The sequence below is a fragment of the Emydura macquarii genome, unplaced genomic scaffold (assembly GCF_026122565.2).
Source record: "Emydura macquarii macquarii isolate MOO-44397 ecotype Brisbane River unplaced genomic scaffold, CSIRO-AGI_Emac_v2 contig_1348, whole genome shotgun sequence".
In the NCBI taxonomy this organism is placed as follows: domain Eukaryota; kingdom Metazoa; phylum Chordata; order Testudines; family Chelidae; genus Emydura; species Emydura macquarii.
In genome coordinates, this window is record NW_027131485.1 from 16,805,640 (window position 1) to 16,827,550 (window position 21,911).

The 21,911-nt window shown below is 39.2% G+C and overlaps 1 long non-coding RNA gene across 1 annotated transcript; it reads right to left on the reverse strand.

Annotated features, from left to right (window-relative positions):
* Positions 1 to 920: 920 nt before the first annotated feature.
* LOC137155179 (uncharacterized) lies at positions 921 to 21,609 on the reverse strand. The gene is made up of 3 exons (XR_010920372.1): positions 21,147 to 21,609; positions 7,558 to 7,633; positions 921 to 7,345 (listed from the first exon to the last, which is right to left on the reverse strand). It is a non-coding gene; the product is annotated as an uncharacterized lncRNA (long non-coding RNA).
* Between the last annotated feature and the right edge of the window lie 302 nt (positions 21,610 to 21,911).

Below are 21,911 nucleotides of genomic sequence, written 5' to 3' on the forward strand. Positions count from 1 at the left end.
ATGAATACATGTATAAAGACCCCTAGAAAATATCTCTGACCCTAGGAAAGCCTTAAAGTAGCTATACCTGTAGTATGTGCCTTTGGGTGTCGTCAGGTTGTCTGTTACAACAAGCTGTTCTTTAATCTATTATGAACTCTGAAATTACATAACAGAACAGCAGTGATAATCTTCAATAGGACTGCATGGTTAAAGAGCTATTGCCCAGCTGCTTAAAGAAAGCAAGCACTGCTTCAGATGCTAGCATGCATGTTTGAAAGTTTTAGCATTTTCTGTACTTGGAATCAGTTTGTTTGACTTAGTAATAACTGCCGTGTATACTTCTGAAGATTATTACTTACTATACTATTACAGTGTTTTACAATATTATTCCCAATGCACCAGATGTGTGGTTGAAAAATTAGAAGGTTCAACTTGAAATGATAATATCGGGTTAATTGACATTTTATTTATGTTCATGCAATGCCCTGATCTACTTAAAACATTAAGCACGTGCTTCACTTTAAGCACATGAGCAATTCCATTGAACTCAGTCATTTTTAACTACATGCAGGGGCAGTGACTCATGGCAGCATGAGTTTACCTCCAAAGATCTCAGTGGGCAGCAATAGCAATGACTTCAGTAGGACTAGTCGCCTGGGTAAGTGCTTTGCTGGACGGGGGGCCTCGGTCAGTAGTAACTCTGAGTCTGTGCACATAGCTGTGTAAGGAGTTGTCTATACAGACAATTAGTGTGAGGCAAGATGTGGTGTAAATCTGGAGCGCACTAGTCTGCTGTGCAGTGACTGTCTGGACCCTGCTAATGTGCACTAAAAGTTCTATAATGCTCTTTAATCTACTCCCATTTCAAAGTGAAGTAGAGTAAAGCACACTACAGAATTTTTAGTATACAATAGTAGGCTCTACACAGCCAGTTAGTGCATGGCAGACTAGTGTGCTGTAGATTTATATCCTAGTTTGCCATGCATTAGTTTTCCCTATAAACAAGTGATAAATAAAAGAATCAGGCCCACAGTGGGCTATGTGGGAAAGGATTTGACTGCTTTGCAGTACTGTTTCTAAAGCCATAATCAAAAAGTATGCTATGCATTTGGGTGTTCTCTTCTAACCATGGCCATTTTTAGAACACCTGGGCTGAAATTTTTCAAAGCCATGTAAGGGATTTAGCCACGTATCTTCTGTTAATTTTCACTGCTTTGAAAATCTCAGACCAGACTTTGGAGACCTTTCAGTTGGGAAAAAAGTGTGCCCAGAAAAACTGCTAGTTTATAGGCATATAAATGATGGGAAAAGAGAGAGAGAGTCTACTATTCTCTCTACTCCATTCATTACACTTACATCATTACGTTATAATAGTAGTTGTACAACACATTTTATCTCAGGATCAAAGTGCTCTGCGAACATTGATGAATTTTAACTCTCAACCACACTGGGGTGTCGGTAAATAAATGTTATCCTCCTATCACAGGGAAAGAAACTGAGGTATAGGGAGGTTCCAGAACTTGATAACTCAATGTGAAAAGTTTGGACTGTGGTGCTGCTGGAAAGCTGATGAAAGAGTGAGATGGGAATCCAGAATGTAAAATGGGTTTCATTGTCTTCATAAGAGGCCATGTGGTGTCTGCTGCTATCTCTAGATGCAGAGTCACGTTGCGATGAGTCTCTGCCCTTTGTATGTTGGATGGAAGTTATGGTCTAGTGTAATAGTAATGCACAGATATGAGAAGGAATCGGAAAATGGGTGGTGGGCCACATTTTAGCTGATGCAATAAAACAGGGATTGAGCCAGAGATATTTGGAGTTGAAAGTGCATATCTCTGCAGCTTGAGCTAAAGAGCCAGGCTACATAGCCTGGAACATATCCTCTGGGGATTGGGCTCACAGGGATATTCGTAACGCATGCTGACCCATAGGATACAAGTACAAAAACATGACTGATCTATAATCCTTATCCATTTTAATAGGCAATAAGCATGAATAGTAGGTGTTTAGCCTTCTTGTAAATCAGTAAGGGCTAGATTCTCCAAAGTGCTGAGCACTCTAGTACCAGTGCAGCAAAGAACTCACGCCTGTGCTTACCTTTACCTGAGTTATGCCAATGAAGCCAATGGGAGTCCTTGCAGTGCTTTGATAGATCGGAACCAGAGGCTCAGTCCCTTGCAGCAACAAGCCCCAGGTTCTCAGTCTTGCAAATCCCCTAAATATTTGTGTATCTGTAACCACACCAAATGAATCTTTAATCTAGTTGGCACATGCTTAAAGTGCTTGGCTAGATTGGGCACCAGTTCCTAACGTCGCTGTATGATGATGCAATGGCATTCTCTCCTGATAATTGCGCTATTAGGGCCAGTGCAGAAAGCTAGCCCACAGCCTTACTAGCAGGCTGTAGGGTAGGCATCTCTGGAGAGTGGCTAGGGTAGAAGAAATCCTCTCTCAGTGCTGGGAAGCTGCTGCACTGATGCTACATCTTCCCAGTGGATGAAGTAGCCTTCTGTGGCCTTAATATGTGGTCATCATCATAGTGGGAGGATCTGTAGACTCTGGGTAGCAGCACACTTCATTCACCATGAGCCCCTACAGCGATAAGCTTCATGCCAGCAATGCACAACCCAGATATGGCCTCTCTTAATCCAGCTTCCCCCCTATGCTATGAAACCGCACCGATTCCATAGCCAGGGGGAGCTCTACTGCAGCAGGGTGGAGACAGGAGCTCTTGCTTAATACAACTATTTGTTTTCTCCTCTTTTTGTCTAATACCACTCACTTTATTAGTCTGACCAGGCTGGGTTTTTTTTCCTTTCCATTAATTTTTATGACTGTGGCATTCGTGCATCCTTCCCCAGAGGATCAAAGAAAATAAATAAGGGAGTTAAACTGGAAATAAAGGAAGAACTCCAGTATTTGAGAAAAATAAATAAATAAAATTGGTTATTTATATATCAGAAAGAAATGACTTTGTGATTTAAATGATTGAAAGAAAGATTGTTGCTGAAGTGAAATTAAACTGTTAGTGTCCAGACAGCACAAATCAGGAGTCACAATTATGCTCTGTGATAGCAAGCATGATTTTAACATGTTTGTTTGTGTATGTATTTTATACACCTAAAGTATAAAATATAAAGTATGATTGTGATACACATGTATATATGTATTTTTATTATTATTTTATTATATATACATATGCCTATTTTCAAGATCACAATCATGCTTTACTTTATATGTAGTATGTGTATCTGATAAAGCCTGATTGTGATTTGTGCATGTATAGATACACATGTATCAGAATCATTTTGTATAATCTCTAGATGTATATCTATAAAACATTTTATAGCTAGAAAATATAGATGTATATAAAATAAGTCATTGGTCTTGATCTTGCAGAACCTAAGAAAATTCCTAGTGACTTCAGTGAGGCATTTGAGTAAGAACAACAGGATGATAGTAAATGCTTCAGATGGTCAAATCTGCCATAGGGATTTGGATTCCAAGTTCTCTCCCACAGGAGAGAGACAGCTCTAGCTTGAGCTGTTCTCTGTAGCACTTACTGTTATGCTGTAGCACAGTTTCCCCTACCTTTCTGTCATTAGCTCAACAGTCTGATTAAGTGAAAGTGATGCTTTAAATGCAGGAAAGAGTGACAGAACTTTGAGTAGTTTTTTGAGCAACCATTGGCTCTTTCCAATAAAAACAAATGAAGTTGAGTGTTTGTGTCTAAAATTAATGACTGTATCACTAGGTAATCTGTTCTCTCATCTTTCCTTCCTTAAATTGATTGATCCCTATATTCTGAAAACAGCACCAAGCTTTTATGACAACCTGAAAGAGATTTTGAATTGTGTTGTAATGGCAGAGATGCTTGGTAAGGGTTTCTGAGAGATTAATCCACGAATGATTTATGGTTTTGTGTTAGAGCAATAGCAAACGTTATTTGTATTATTACGCTGCAAACCTATTATCTGACACCAGTCGTAATTTTTTGTTTGTACTTCAATAAATCTGAATTATAATTATTAACAGTAGCAGCTTTATGATGAATATTTTACAATGATTTACAAAATATAATTAATCCTAGTCTACCAATAGGGGAAACTGAGGCCCAAAGATGTTAAGAAGCATGCTTGAAGCAGAGCAGGGAATAAAATCCAGATATTCTTGTTCCCAGTCCCGTGCTGAGACAACTACACCTCACTTCACAGGAGTATAAATGAACTAAATTTGAACTATTCTTAATTTTAAAATGTATGAATAAGTGACACCTTTCTCTTGTACCCCAGTTCATCTGCTCCCTCTCCCTGTACCATTAGATGGCCTGAGCCCAACGGTTCCCATCTCTACTTATGTCTGTTGTTTGCCCTCAACCACTTTATTTACTTCCACCGTCCTGATAGTCCTATTGCAGGCAGTCATGCTCTCCTTAGGTCTGCCACTCTCCGCTGAACCAAGTTGGTGGCTGCATTCAAATTTTGTATGCGTAGGTTTTTCCCCCTTGGCCAGGGACATCTGCAAACATTGTGTGTCTCTCTGGGGAAGCTGAGGTTTAAAACTAGCATCCACCACAGCCAAACTGACTAGGTCACATCTACGTCAAAGGCCCTGCAATATATTTGGTAGTGTTCAATGAAACTGAAGGCAGCACTTTTAAAGCACATACAAAGTAATACTTTTCCACATGACTCAACATTAGCCTGAGGAACTCATCACCACATGATAGCCGACAAGCTAAGGGGTTAGCAAGATTCAAAAAAGAAATGGGACATTTATGTAGATATTAAGAATATTCAGAATTACAATGTTTAAAAAACAAAAGGTTGAAAGGTTATAAACTCTTATGATGGCACAAGCCAACCTCTAACTGTTGGAGATTAGGAAGCAACTTTCCCTTGCATTTGTAGTCCTCTAACTGCCTATTGCAAGGTTTCTTACACAGGTTACCAAATTGCTCTGGTATGGGAATTTCTCTGTCTCTAAAATGTCAAAAAGGTGGTAGAGGAAATGGAAGAGTGTGGGTGGTGTGCTGTGGCCATAAAATAACTTAGCTCAAGTAAAGAATATTTATCTGTAATAATCAAACTTTTCTAAAGTTCAGGTCAAAGTTTGGTCTGAATTTTAAATGGATTCTTAATTAGTTTGAACTGGGTTGCTTATCTCTAATAAAGAGGATTTTTTTTTCTCATTGATGTTAACACCTGTAGGGATTTTTTTTACAATTTGTGCTTTAAACGTAAGCTGAATAGTTTCCATAGGGGATAAAGAAGGGCAAATCAAAGCTCTGCAGACCTAATGTGACAGATGATAAAGGCAACATGTGAGATGGCAGTATTAAAATTTAATAGCCTAATAATGAGAATGTGCTGGTCATTGTGTAGGAAAACAAAAGTTAAAAGTTCAGCCTGTGATTATGGCTTTCCACGTTGAGCCTTAAGGGGCTAATTTAGATCTGTGGCTTTGCAGCACAATGTGGTGGAATCTTTCAGAAGAAAGCACTAAAAGCTGTATGCAGCAGTGTTCATCTCTCATGATCTGAAGGCTGAAATACAAATGGCTATAAACATAATTTTATCATGTAAGAAACATGGGCTTCCTTCAATCTTCTCTGCAAGGCTGCTGCCATGGGACAACATATTTTCAGCAAAATATTTCTGTTGCCAAGCACATTTTCTCCTGAACTAAGCTCTCAGAACACGGATCTTCAAATTAACTGATGCTGAAATGCTAATATTGATATGTAAAGGTATAGCTAGCTTAATATACAGGACCCAGTACTATGAATTGGGTATGGATTTTAGGTATTTCAACCTTACGAAGTTAAACGCTATAATCTTGTGCCAATCAATTGGGGAATATTTGACAGTACTTCTTTTGACATACTATAATATCTGTCATGGCAAAGCAAATTATCTAAGTTGCCTCTGTTCATCATATGTCTGTTGCACAGGCAGCTTAGAGTAGGCATTGAACTGATTTCTGCACCCATATCTAGTATCTCAGAAGTAAACCGGATACTGCCTCTTTAAAAAGGGATATGAGTTATCCCAGACACTGCGGAGAGCATGCTCATAAAAGAATGAGCTGCTGTCCAGTTGACCCTGTTCAGGAAATCCAAGAGCACTTTCCTGAGATTAACTGAGGGAAGAAGCAGAAGAAAAGATTATATCCTCGCTGCTTCTGCCAAAGGCGTGGAGAGAGAGAGGTGTGTGTGTATGTGTGTGTGTGTGGAAGACCATTCACTGGTCAGCATTAAAAACTCAGTAGTTACCACAGAAATTCTGTATCCTAGCCATATCGAATGCTTGGGACATCTTGGCAATACAGACTTTTTAATGACAACTACCATGCGAGTGTCGAAAGACTTCAGCGTCTTCAGTTTGAGCAGCAGACAGCTTGGTTTGGCCTGGCCCAATAAACTGGCACTAGTCATTTTGACCAACTGGAGTGGGAAGAAGGTGGAGATTCAGGACCTTAGCACAAGATGGCCCTGGCCTCCACCAGACTTTGAGAGAGCTGCTGTTTTAAACCTACTCCCTACTGCTTTTATGGGCAGGACAACCATCTATGTGGAAGTAGCCCATACGGGGCACAACATAAAGTAGACAGAATCTGTTTTATACAGACTGAGTGATGGCCATGTATGACACACAGTGAGTGCAAATTTACATTTACCTGATTGTGTTGGGCATCTATCATGTCACTGATTTGCAAGTGCCTAATTAACAGAATGATAATTATTTCCTTATGGTAATACCAGAAATTACTGGTAGGACTTGTCTGCCTTTATTATAAGGATTTTTGTGTACTTTGTTCTGATTAATCTATCTACTGAACTTTGGTATTTATATGGCTGCCATTACCATAGTAACCAAGCATCTCCCAATCTTTAATGTAGCTATTCTTCCAACACCACTGTAAGATGGGCAGAGCTATTATCCCTGTTTTACAGATGGAAAACTGAAGTTCACAGAGACTATGCGAACTGCCCAAAATCACACTGGCTGTCTGGGGTAGAACAGGGAAATAAACCCAGGCTCATCTCCATGCTCCTGATTTGTATTGTGTGGGTCCTCTCCTTCTTCCCTGTCTTCTTCTTTTCCTGTTTTCTTGCCACTTCTCTCCTTCAGATGCTCTCTTTCTTCTGAAGGTCCCCTCCTTCTGATGCAGGCTCTCATCTAAGTCTTCTTTCTAGCTGCGCTACTTGCAGCCTCCCCTGCCATGTCTCAACCTCATCTCACCCACGTGCTGCTTCAAATGGTGTTTGCCTTCTTCCTTTCTCTTGAGACCACCAGTCCTGCCTGCTATCCCAGACTGTACATTAATGGAATTGGTGAAACTTCAAACTCACTGTCCCAGCCTGCCAAAAATCAAAGGTAAAGTGAATTTAGAATTTAGGCACAACCTTCAAGTGTTTAGTTCCCAGCATGATTTTTAGATCATGTTGCTTATGTAAGTTGAAATAACTCAGCAAGTAATAATGTCCACCCTAGACTGAATCACAGATAAATGTATTTACTGGGTGTAGAGACGTTTTGTAAATAAGTACTTTGAAGTTTAAAAAAAACCCACCTTACGGCTAAACTGATTTTCCGTGTCTTGAACTTTAGACGTTGTTCCACGAAGGTTTTGCATTCATTTTACTCTCCTAAATAGAAAGGGTCATGTTAATTTTCTCATCAAAGTCTATGACTTTTCTTTGAAAATGAAGAATGATTAAGAACGTCTAGATTGGTTATAAGGTGCACAATGCCCTCTAGTTCTTATTCGTGGTAATATCATACCTTTAAACAGGAACGTCTAAAACAATAGGTATTGTTAAATCAATAGACCCCAATAACATTAGCTATTATTTAGAGGTCATTCATTTTGATTTAGTGGTGTTATTTCTCTGGGGTTCACACTTCAGTTAAAAACTAGAGGCTATAACAATCCTCCTTTAGATTTAAACCTCAGATGGGTTGAACTGTTGACCTCCATTTTATTCACCTTTCTGTACAACTCAGAAAATATTTCTGATTAGCATTTTCTGTCTATGTAATTAACTTATGGTTATGGACATTTTGCTCCATTGTAAGAAAATCAAGTAGCAGTTCTTTAATATCGTGATATGATTTATTCTGATTTTTAAGTAGTAATTGGTACTTTGTTACAAGTGCTGTGTGAAACGTAAAATTTGAAACTTAAAACTAAGCAAATTCTGCAAGTTTGGCATTTGAACCTAAAAATGGAACAAGTCAAAGTTTATTATGAACTAGTTTTTTATCAAACCATGAGGTTTTGCTGCTTCTAAACAAGCATGCTTTAGAAAATCACGTTTTGTAGTTTAATTTTGGTTTTGTGCCTAATTTCCATAGTAAGTTTTCTCACTGAAATGAAACACAAACTAACAAGCAATATTCTGGAGCTGAACATAGCTTGACTCCTTCATTTTGAGTTCTAGATTCAAAGAGAAATGAAACTGAATGGATATGAAAACATGAATCAAAGTTAATGAAAAAGTTAGCTGATATCGATGTGAACTGAAATTTGCAAGTTTCACATAGGCCTATCACTTGATAGATTTGACTTCATTAAAAAATCCATGTATTTCAAAGTTTTTATCATATTTACCATCAGCAATAATAAAGGACCCACCTTGAAGTCCTACTTAGCAAAGCATCCCATTGATTTCATTGGGAGTGTTGTCTAAGGACTAAAGGCCAAATTCTGTGGTCCTTACTCCCATTGAAGTTAATGGAAATATCATTGTATCTGAGGAGTTCAGCATTTGTCCCACATTAAGAACTTCAGGACTGGCCATTAAGTAACTGGAACATAAGCTAAATATATATAATACGTGTTAGAATCAAATGACACCTTATATGATCTTCCTTTCATGTTGACTAAAACTCTGTCCTCAGTAGTTGCTCTGGAAAATTCATATTATTGGTCATGTGTGTAACATAAATTTGAAGTAGGCACCATAGGCATTGTGAACTACTCTTACTAATTCATCTTCAACACATGTTGAAATAATGTGCAGTAGTGGTCACTCTCCTGTAAACTTTCCAGTTGCCTTATGTAAATAGATAGGTTACTTTGGTGTATCACTGATCATAAACTTTCCAATGCTTTAGATAGGAAATACATTGAATACTGCAAATACAGAATTATTGCTAAAATTGTAGACTGATATCACAGCCATAACTCTGCCAGTGTCCAAAGAAGAACATGCCAGGTTGACTTGTGGTTGGCTTATTAGTCAAAATTTGTCTGCCTTTGCTATGGATTTTCTTACTTTTCAATCAGATTATTTTTGTCATTAGGTAAATCAATAAATCAGCTGTTAGCGTGTGTATATACTCTGCAAATATTTGCAGCATCAAGTAAGCAGGAGCAAATGTGTAGTTTACATTTTTGACTGGTTGTGATAGCTTCTTTGGAGTCTAGTCAATGGCTTACTTTGAGAATGTAGAGCTCATAGGTCAGTAATCTGTTTGTCTGAGATAAACTCAGGTGTTATATGTATAGTATGTAATGGATCCACATGCTACAATTTATTGAAAATTTCACATCAGAGACTCTAAAGGTGTTTGCAATAGAGACTTTTTGTAAACTGTCTCTGCACTATGTAACACCTGAGAGAGATTGTGCATACAAATTTTGATTACCTGAAAAACTCCTTTATTTGAAAAGAAACGTATGTAATACATATTTGAGTACATTGAAAAATAAAGCGAGAAGGATGGTCTTGTGGTTAAGGAACTGGCCCCTGTCTCAGGACACCTGGGTTCAATTCTGAACACTGCAGTAGAGTTCCAATGTGACCCTAAGCAAGTCACTTAGTCTATGTGCTTTGGTTCCCAGCTGTAAAATGGATGTAATATTTCCCTATTCCCTCACAGAGATGTTGAGGGAATAAATACTTTAAGGACTGGGAGTGCCTAGATACTATGGTAAAGGGGGGGAGTGTATATAGGAAGTATACTTATTTAGAAAGATAGATGAGTTCCCTGCTCATCCAGATCTATCTTTATTTGAATTATTTTCATCTCTTCCTTTTTTCTGGATAAATGAGTGTTTGCTTGTATACAAATAGTAAATAAAGTCCTGGGTTGGTTCTCTTGGGTCTGCAAAAAGCAGCTGGAAAACCCTTAAGGAAAGAGTTTCACAGCAGATTCCTTTTGTGCTTCTAGTTCTAGTTGCAGCCTGAAATTTCAAGAAACACAGAAATCTGAGGGACAGAGAGTGAGTAGGAAAGGAGATTTCTTGCAATTTTACATTGCTTGAAGTGTTAGATTACTTTCCAAAATGCCATGGCAGTGAAGTATATGAAGTGTAATAAGTATGATAGTAAAATGCTGCATTTTTGTCCTTTTTTTTTTCCATTTGATCATTCATTTCCTATCAGAACAACAAACAGATAAACAGCTGGATGTGAAAAAGAGGTTAAATAGATTTCAGCTCCACCTATCCCCACCCACAGCAACCATTCACTCCCTTCCCCACTCTCCCCCCACCCCCACCCGGCCATTCTAAAGCACATGGACTCCCTTTGTTCATGATGTTCAATAGACAGAGTTGTCACAGTAGCATATTTCCATGCACTGATTAGGCATTCTCTTGACACAATGTATGCTTGGTTTTTAAACTTGCTTTCAAAATAAAGTGCCAAGTGCATACAATTGCAGTATTCACTTGACATTGCATTCCCTACCATCATTGGCTGAGTAAAACTTGATCTTATTTTGCCATTCATCCCTACACTAAGCTGACTGCTGATTTAAGGTTGGTATCTGAAGCACGCAGATGTCCAGCTTCAGGAGGAATCTTTCAAGTAGAATCATCTGGTTGATAATTCATTTTTTCCTTGTCTGTCTCTTGACTTTGTAGTAGGACCTGCCTATGTAGTGGTGCAGGGGCTGACTGCCACAGCTGTATGCGATCCTCCTTGATGGATTTTATTTTTCCCTAAGCTTTATTATATAAGAAAACTGCTGCAGCCTCCAGTATATAACTGAGAAAAGGGTGGGCACAATCTTCTCACATCCCGTAAACAATAGGAAAGATTTTCTCCTTTCCTCATATGTTCCCTATTAGGGAAGCATGTGCAAACACACACCCTAAACACGGAAAGATTGTGGAAAGGAGAATTTTTTGTATCTGATGTACATAAATATATTTTATAGTGCTGCAATATACCACATGTAGTAGGACAAACATCGTGATTTTTGGGTCTAACTGGGGATGCCTCAACAGGGGACAAAGTGTGGACTGTGTCAATGCTTTCTGAAAATCAGGCCCCTGTTAAGGTGGCTCAGTTTAGGTACCAAAAATCACCAGTCACTTCTGCAAATGTCAGCTGTGGCATCTCAGGTGCCACTGCGTGTTAACTGTTGATGTGAAAATTTTTGTCAAAAACTTCCTTTGAATGCTTTGGGGTTTTTTATTTTTATTTTTACCAGTTCTGTAGCTGGTTGAAAAACTGAGTTTCACTTTTTTTATCACAATAAAGGGACAAATTTTCATGACCAGTGCCCTATTTAAAGATGTGTCACATCTAAAATCAAGCTTTGGGTACTGCTGAACTCTTGGCTTGCTTCTGAGTAGCAGCCACTCTTCTTAATTGTTGTTTTAACCTCAATTTTGCATTAATAAATTGTGGTCAGAGTTAGGTTCAGGTTATCACAAAGTTTCACACAACACTTAATGGAATCTGGAATAAATTTTGAGTTAGTAACAAATCCTTATTACCAGGAAAATTGTAGTGGTGTTGGGAACATTTCACAACTCTACTCAGAATCATGAAATACATTAATTTCATTAACTGATTGTAGGATATTTGCTATATGGCAAGACCTGTCTTTAACCATTCTTCGAAGGACAGGCAAAATTGTTCAGTGGAGGTTGGCTTCTAATAAAGATGTACTCAGAATACTTAGGAAATACTTTGACGTGGTCTCTTAAGACAGGAAGTTGCTTAGTAAGAGCTCTCCCTTGTACATTTGTCCCCTGTCAATATAGACATTGAAGAAAAGGTTATTTCACATTTGTAGTGTCCAATATATATGATACATTCAACTCATGATGGATTTGTACGAGCCAGACTAGTATACTGTGTCCTTGAGACTGAACAGGCTCCATAATTTTGTAATAATTTTAGTCACTAGTATGCCAAGTTCAGCTTAAAGACCACTCTGGCATTTTTGAGTCAGGCACTGGAATCTCAATAAACATTGGATAGCATAAAACCATATTTCTAATCAATCCTCTAACTTCCAGTGTTCAAGCTTCTTTGCTTTTAAATTTCATAAGAAATGAGTACTCCCTGGAGAAGTCTTTGTACTTGGGCTTTTAAGCTAAGCTTTCAAATCAATCTAAAGGTATAGGTTTAGATCATGCTTGCCACCCATAACGCATAGTGTCCATCTGCTCAGTGTGTAGGGACTAGTTTATAACCCCTTTCCTTGGGGTGCAGCCTATTTATTGGCATCTCATCACTTCATGTGCAGTCAGCTGATTCTCCTTGCCAGTGCCTAGCTGGGGTAGAGCCATGAGTTCATTTACCCCCCCACCCTTTCTTGCCCCTTCTCTGCCCAGTTGTTCTGGGGAGAAGAATCTGGGATACAGCCCCTGTGTTCTCCTGAGCCCAAGACAGGGGGGCATAGGAGCATTTCTTACTCCTTCGTATGCCCTTCCCAGCTGTGATAGTGCATTGGTCTATCTAGCCCTAGGAACTAGCTTCTAGCATCCTTAGCACACACCAAGGTTAGAATGATGATGGAGGGTGTGGTTCTCTAGAGACCTGAGGAGTTACACAGTGTGTAAAAACAAAACTGCTTTTCTGGGCTCAATGGAAAACAGATGCTAGGGCAGTGAGTTACCGATGCAGCAGAAGGACAATATGCAGATTGTAAGTAAACAACAAGCAGAATCCTGTACAAGGCTGACGTGAAAAATTGAGCAGTAAAGGGAACCTTGGTATATGGAAAGGGGGAGGAGAGGGAAGGGAAGGTAAACAAGCATGAGGAGCTGATCTGTTTTAGGAATACAACAATGATGGACACAGCTCTGTGAGATGGCAAATGAGCCACAATTCACTATTAAAACTGAAATGCATTTTGTAGGCTGTTTTGGGCCCCCCACTACAAAAAAGATGTGGACAATTTGGAGAGAGTAGAGCCCACTAATTGCCTATGAAAATTCAGGTTTGGTGTTCAACGCATTAAATTACCCAAAAACATTTACAGTAGGGTTTGCAGAAGGAAACACAGAGAGGCTGTAACTGATAAAATAAAAAAAAGTTGGAGAGGGGGAGAATTTTAAGACAGTACTTTGGTGTGTCATGCAGATGATCTTCTCTTGGGGCCAAATGATGCCCTCAGTAATGTCTCATAGAGGGGAGCAAACATAGAAACCTATCCCAAAATAAAGGGAATGGAGTGGCAGCTACACAGCAAGCTCCTCCGCTGATGTGGCCTCCCAAGTGCCATGAAGTTCGAACACTTTATGCCAAATTTCCAAATTTCACAGCCAACTGCTTGCAAGAAGTCATGAGCTGTAGTTGTCCAGAAATCCAGGTAAAGTCATGCAACTTTCTCCACGTCCACTGTTGTCCTCCACCCGATTCTGTATATATCAGAGTGGTATCATGGCAATATGGACTGTATAAGATTGACAACCATCCATCTATTATATCAGATTCAGATCCTCTGCTTGTGTCAACCACAACAGCTGCACTGAGGACATTGCCACCAGCTGAGGACCTTGTTCATAAATATTAGAAAAACCGGATAAAATGTAGATGACAACTCCTTATCGCTGAGCCAGTCAGCTTACATATGGGTAAATAACTATATACAGATTTGGTCTCCATGATGTGGAATATCAGGGGGGTACAAATGAAAAATGCATCTTTTCTATTGGCTGCCATCAATTGTGGTGTGAAGAACATTTATACTGAATGTCAGAGAAAGGGTTTTTGTTTGATGTGGAGAGAATTAAGCCTTGAGTTATTGTCAGAATTAGTACTCTCTATTGACTTAGATAGTCCAATCTTCCCCAGCCATTATAGTTTTACAAAAACAGTAAACTACTTTAAAACTTTCACTTCCCCTTTAAAACTAAATTTAGTGTTGTTTTCTACAGCACTGGTACCAGCCTAAGGCATGCAAGTTACAGTAGAGCAAACACATAAACAACAATCAAGGCATAATTACTAGATGGGAACACTTTCTAAAGTTGATTTTCCTCCCACCCGCCCTCCAACTTTCCTTATGCTGTGCTAGAAACCCTCCCCAGCTATTTCTGATGGGAAGCTAAACACAGAATTCAGGTATACTCAAGCTTTGGGCTAGTCTAGCATGCATGTTGTGATTACTGTTTAATCTGAAGCTTTTGTGGTCGTTTTAATTTAAAAAAGAGAGAAAGAGAGAAGTCTCTGTTAGGGATAGGCAAACCTCTGTGTGTGTGCGTACACTATTTTTACACATACACACTCTTTCCTCCCCGCTCCCCCCCCTCCGAACCTTCACTCGAAATTAAAACTCTATTTTAAGTCTAAAGGTCTTTTCTTCCCCAATCCTCTATTATTTTTAATGTTTATGCCCCTGCAAGGACCAGCAGCATAAATGCCAATATATTATACTATAAACTGGTATTTGAAGGATTTCAAGCTTCACCAGTTTCAAGATTGAAACTACCAAAATAATCTCAGGATAGAGACTATAATTATGAGACTTTTAAATTCAGTTTTACAAAACACAAGATTTGCTTCAGTCTCAGATAAAAATTCAAAATTTGGAGCATATATCCAAGCAAAGCACAAGTTCTGAACCTTTAGTAATTCATTCATCACTGACTGTCTTTTGGTTTATCTCCACCCTTAAAAGGAATTTACAGTTGAAAAGTTTGAGAAAGTCAAAAATCTATACCTAAGCAATGTAAATAACTTGTGGTTTCAGATCTATCTAAATGTCATGGGTCCACATGGTTTATATCTAGAAATACATTGGGTCACAACTTTTATTGCAAATATAATATTCACCAATTTTACAAAATATTAAAGTAAGTTTATTTACTGTTGTGGTTTGTTTGTGTTATCAGAGTATCTAGATGCTCTAGGCTCTGCGCACGCACAAAACAAGAAGAGGATCACTATCCGAAGAGCTCACAATCTAGTTTAAAAGAGGAGACGGTAGATAGTTACAGATAGACAGATGGGGCAGTACCAGGAAGCAATGAGACCATGTTGCTTAGCATTGGCAGCCTAACCATTGACAAGGGCTTTTTGTACGTGTCACAGCAAAGGAGAATTTTTAAGTGTGTTCTGAAGGAGCATAATGAGGTTGCTTTGTGGATGTTTTGAGGAAAAGGTGAGCAATAACACAAGCTTTTGGGGAGCCATAACCCTGTCTCTCTCTTTTGAGGTGCCTAACAAATTTTGCGGTGCTATGAAATAATTGTAATAATCTGTACCAGATAGCTAGTGACGAGAGTGTTGACTAGTAATGAGAGAGAAGCCTTTCAGGTCTAAGTTACTGGTCAGAAGCTGCTTCAATGGGTAGTGATTCTGAGCTATAGTACTGTGCTGGCAGTTCTTCATTATCCAGGTGAAACACTATGGGGATGAATTCATTCAAAATGCCATTAATACCAGCATACCCTGTTAACAGCCTTGCCAGACGGATTGGTAATTGTGAGTGGTGGCTGAAATCCTCTCTTGTTCTTAGAATAGATATCAGATTAGGGCATGGCAGTTCTATAGGGGAAGCTGACACTGCTTCTCTCTGGGCTATGCTAGTTGTGTTGATTAGAAAGGAACTAATTGAAGAGGGATCTTACTGAAATGTAAACAGTACTGGTGGCCTGGTGCTATTTATGTATGGCTTTTAGTGTCAGAGGTCCTGGGTTCAAATCCCAAAGTGTGGCGGTTGAATGGAATGAGAATTGCAAACTCTAACAGTTTGTTTAAAAAAAAATCAGTGATTATCAAAACAGGTGGAGGGAGCTGGGTGCCTAATTCCCTTAGGTCTTTTTGAAAATCCCAAACCTAGTCAGTTATGATGATGATTTTTAAATTTAAGTACCTCAGAAGCAGGAAACCTGCAAAACTATCACTGAGGCCACTGGATCAAGGTGCTAAAGGAGGACTCAGGGAAAACAAGGCCATTGTGGAGAAGTTGAATGAATTCTTTGCATCGGTCTTCATTGCAGAGAATGTGAGGGAGATTCCCACACCTGAGCTATTCTTTTTAGGTGACAGATCTCAGGAACTGTCCCAGTTGAAGTGACAATAAAGAAGGTTTGGAAGAAAGTCAACAGTAAGTCACCAGAGCCAGATGGCATTCACCAAAGAGTTCTGAAGGAATTTAGGTATGAAATTACAGATCTACTAACTGTGGTATGTAGCCTATCACTTAATTCAGCTTCTGTACCAGATGACTGAAGGACAGCTAATGTGACACCAATTTTTTAAAAAGGTTCCAGAGATGATCCTGTCAATTACAGGCCAGTAAACCTAACTACAGTACCAGGGCAAAATGTTTGAAACTCTAGTAAAGAACAAAACTATCACACACACAAATGAACACAATTTATTGGGGAAGAGTCCAACACAGCTTTTGTGAAGGCAAATCACTCCTCATCAAAGTATTAGAATTCTTTGAGAAGATCAACAAACGTGGACAAAAGTGATCCATTGGATATAGTGTTGGATTTTCAGAAAGCTTTTGACAAGGTCCCTCACCAAAGACACTCAAGCAAAGTAAGCAGTCATGGGATAGGAGTGAAGGTCCTCTCCTGGATCAGTTACTGGTAAAAGACAAGGTTGGGGAGAGGGAGAAGAGGTAGGAATAAATGGTCAGTTTTCAGAATGGAGAGAGGTAAATAGCAGCATCCCACAGGGATCTGTACTGGAAAGAGTGCTATTCAACATATTCATAAATCTGGAAGAGGAGTAAACAGTGATGTGGCAAAGCATGCAGATGATACAGAATTATTCAAGATATATTTAAGTCCAAAGCAGACTACGAAGAGTTACAAAGGGATCTCACAGAATTGGGTGACTGGGCAACAAAATGGTAGATGAAATTCAGTGTTGATAAATGTAAAGTAATGCACATTGGAAAACATAATCCCAAATATGTATACAAAATAATGGGGTCTAAATTCGCTGTTACCGTTGAAGAAAGAGGTTTTGGAGTCGTTGTGGATAGTTCTCTGAAAATATCTGTTCAATGTGCAGCACCAGTCAAAAAAGTTCACAATGTTAGGAATCTTTAGGAAAGGGATAGATAATAAGACAGTAAATATCATAATGCCAATATATAAATCCATGATACATCTAGACCTTGAATACTGCATGCAGCTCTGGTCGCCCCATCTCAATAAAGATATATTCGAATTAGAAAAGGTACAGACAAGGACAACAAAAATAATTAAGGGTATGGAACAGCTTCCTTCTGAAGACAGATTAAAAAGACTGGGACTTTTCATCTTGGAAAAGAGGTGACTAAGAAGGGATAAGATAGAGGTCTATAAAATCATGAATGGTGTGGAGAAAGTGAATAAGGAAGTGTATTTTAACCCTTCACATTACACAAGAACCATGGGTCACCCAATAAGATTAATAGTCAGCTGATCAAACATAAGGAAGTATTTCTTCATACAATGCATAGTCAACCTGTGGAACTCATTGCCAGGGGATGTTGTAAAGGTCAAAACTATAACTGGGTTCAAAAAAGAATTTGGTAAGTTCATGGACGACAGGTACATCAGTGGCTATTAGCCAAGATAATCAAGGATGCAAACCCATGCTCTGGATGTCCTAAGCTTCTAACTGCCAGAAGGTGGGAGTGGGCAAAAGGGGATGGATCACTTGATGGTTGCCCTGTTCTGCTCATTCCCTCTGAGGCATCTGGCACTGGCCGCTCTGTGGGGACAGGATACTGGGTTGGATAGACTGTTGGTCTGACATAGTATGGCCAGTCTTACGATGATAATTCAGCATTAATGTCATAAATGTACACTTGACATTGATAGAGAAAATGAGGATCAGAACTCATCAGTGTACCATGCAAGAATACTTAAGTGACTGCCAACCACTTAGATCTTCCTTGATTAGGAATTTCAGTGTTGTAACTCTGACTTCAGTTCCTTGCATTTCAAGTCAGAAGCATTTTGTAAGTGAGCAGTGGAAATGTACACCCTATTTATGCAGTGTCTGAAAATGGGATCCTTTAAACAGTAACAGAGTTTCATCACAAATGAACACTCATTGAAACCAAGAACAGCAGAAAGGCATCAAATCATTATTCTGTCCAGAAGCATTCCCAACAGGGGATATGCTATGTAGAAAGGTACATCCAAGTGCTCCAGCAAGACCTTTAGCAATGCTTGGGCTCAACCATGATCTAATAGAAAGGCTTTTTATCACTCAAGTTTCAGAAAAATTTCTTGTTAAAAGAGAGGTTTATTTTACTACTGGGAGCGGGTGTCTCATAAACCCATATCTAACTGTATTTTATGCAGCAAGAGAAACCAGAGCACATTCAAGGGCAATGGAAGAACCTGAGCAAATGTGTTCACTCAGTGCTGCTGAGTGAGTGCTGGACTTATTGAGATGGCATGTAGGTGACCCTGCCAATAATCTATCTTGGAGCATAATTGCTGTTGAGTACTCTCTAAGGATCCATGTGTAGTTTGATCTCTACAGAGTTATTTGAGAGCATAACCCAATACTCTGTGTGTGTGCATCTGTATGCAAATAGATAGAAAGTTTAATGTTCAGGGGCATTGTGTCATTCACAAAGTATAATGAGCCAAATTCTCCCTTTCTTACAGTTTTATGGCCCAAATTCAGCAATGCACAGAAGCACCTGCTTAACCTTCAACTTTGAAGTAAACACGATGTAAACACATGCTTAAATTCTTTGCTGAATAAGGATGGGCTTGAAGTTAAGTATGTGCTTAAATGTTTTGGTGAGGTTTAAATTATGTCCTATTCCAGGCCTGTGGAACTTACAGTGAGCAGTTAGTTAGTGTTAGCTTTTCTCCTCCATTTGGAAAAAAGGAGCAATTTGAATGCCTGACAGTTTAGTATGTCAAATATCGTGCTTGCTTTCCAAAGCAATCTCCTCTGGCAAAATCTGGCACAGAAAAATGGGCTGTAAAATTCTGTAGTTTAAGTGCCACTTTGCCAGCTCTCAGATGTGAGGAGGGATGAGCCAGTCTGCTGAATCTGAAATGACACTTTGCTTTTCCTAGTAGGTAACAGTTGCTATATTTAAACAGGATGCTATATTGTTTAGAAAGCACTCATTTCCAAGGCCCATGCAGTCTAACTTCTCTCTTCTCATTTGGCAATGTTAATTCTGTTTGGTTCTGCACACATTAGCAGCAGTCAGCATTTTTTATTATTCACTTTCTGTTTTAAATAAATCCTTCCAACCCAGGAGCCATTTGGTGAAAGAGGGAAAATAATTATGCACTAAACTTTTCTCAGCTGCAGATTTCCCACTTTTTTATGTATCTAGTCATAATCTGGCTTGCATAAAATGTAGGCACTGCTGCACCGTTAGCATTTCCATTTTGCTTTGTGAATTTTTCTAATACTGTGCTACCAATTTACTTAAAAGAGAAGCCGGAGTCTGTGTTCACAGCTAATATGTCTAAATTCTGTTATGATATTCCACGAAACAGTAAATTGGGTGAAAAAGTAACTGAATTTTCTTTTATTATATTTCTCCCAAAGCAATCACCCAGAACGATTATTATTCATCTGCTGGCCTTAAAATAATGTCACCCTGAAACTCCTTGTTCAGGCAAACAGAATTACGTCTGACAAGGATTCCTCTCCACTAACGCTGAGAGAGCAAAGCATTGAAAGACTGTGTAGATCTTACTCCATCTAGTAAGGGGGCTAGAGATAACAAAAGCCCAGCTCACCGATACACCTCAGAACAACTCAGAAATTCATGAGTAATTAAGCTAATTTGACTTGATTTGTACTTGGAAAAATTGAGCACTTGTGTGTGGAAAAATGATCTGTAAATGAACGAGTTAGAGCTACATCAGTATTCAGCATTATTTGCTGCCATGGGGTGAAGTGAAGGAGAAAACAAAAATATGGAAATAAGAGGAAGAGGTAATGTGAGGGACATGAGAAGGACAAACTGCTTCTTAGTTGTATGCTAGCAAGAGTGTTCTCTTTCCACTGGGTCCCTCTTTCCTGCAGCACAGCTGGTGCTGAGTTCCGAGCTGGGGTAGTCCAATTTGAATGCAATCATCCCCCACCCCCACCAATGAAGCTCTATCCACTTCTAGAACTGAAACTCTCTCAAGGATCTGAATATCAGGATAACTTCTTAAATTGTGTGCATGTGCCCTTTGCATTTCCAGGACCGGAGCCAGGTGTGTTGACAGGAATCTTTCTGAGGAGATTGACAAGAAATTCCCATATTCGTTTTGTGAAGTTTGGGTGATGATGCAAATCTCAGGATGCTTCTCTAAACGACACCAGAATGTGGAGAAACCTGGTGGAGTTTGCTCAGTGCAAGTTGAAAGGGAAAGTTTTAGTGGCACAGACAGCGAGGTGCTTCTGTTTGTATCGCAGCAGCTCTCTCTTTCAGATGTGAATACAGAGAATCTTCTTCCTCTTCATCTCAGGGTTAAGTAGGAAGCCTATGTGTATAATAATAGCAAGTAGGATCTTTCTGTCCGCACCAAAATTACCAGACATTACTTAAGAAAGAGTGGCCTGATATTCAGAGGTGCTGACAACCTACAATGAAGTCAGTGGGATCTGAGAGTGCTCAGCCCCTTTGAAAAGCTCACCAATGATCCATTCTCACCACACTTTAGTAGGGTCAGTAAGTTAGGTGAAGAACCCTTTGATTTGTCTTTGTCCTTCTATGCTGTAAATTCTTCAGGACAGGGACTGTCATCTTATACATCTGTACAGTGCTTAGCACATTTTGGGTGCTACTGTTGTAAAGAATAGCAATAAGTGACATTGGTGTGGCAGAGTTGTCTTTTGCTTTCCACACCAAAAGATAAAAATGTCACTTTGCATCTGGAAAATCATTAGGAAAATGATTCCTAGCTGTTAGATAGTGGTTTTCATCCACAGATACTTTACCACCCTGAGGAAACAGAGACACAGAACAGAAATGACTTACCCAAGGCCATCCAGCAGTCGGGGGCAGAACCAGGAATAAAACCCAAGTCTCTCCTGAGTCCAAGTGCACACTGCTTCCTCCTATGCATCAGGATCTTTCCTTTCTCAGCTATTAGTCAGGTGCAATTTTGAGGTAGGACGCTCACATAAGTCCTGTAATTAAAAGTGGGGAAAATACTCGGCAAAATCTAAATGTTCTTCAGTCCTTTCTTCATTTTGAGGGATGATTCCAACAATGAGACCTCTCTGGGACACACGTCAGTTAAACAGTGCCCTAGACAAAATAAGCGTGGACTAACAAGTGCCTGTGGTTGCAAAGATGAGCCCTCATTTGGGATGCCCTGCCCAGGTCAATACATTATTCAGGCTTGCTGATTGTTGGGGTCATCTCATTCTCACTAGCGTCAAACATTAAAGTCAGGCATTGAAGAATCCCTCTCCTTCGCCCCATGCATGTACATCCTCCTTACTTTCTAGAAGTGAACTGCTATTCTAGAAGAGGGTTTGTTTGGAGGTAAAGTTCCAGTAGGTAGCAGAGTTGTGCCAAAGCACGTCTAAAAATAATTACTTCAACTGTATATAATGATTAACTCTTGGCTTCATGCAAAACGAACTGGCTGCTACTTGGCAATTTCAAGCAATGTGACCCCCTACTGTAGCTATCTTAGCTTGTTCTTTCAGCTTTTAGTTATTAATACAGACACTTTAGTTATCAAAGGTTTGACAGAAATGAAGGATTGACCTCCTGTGATTGAAGATGCAGACA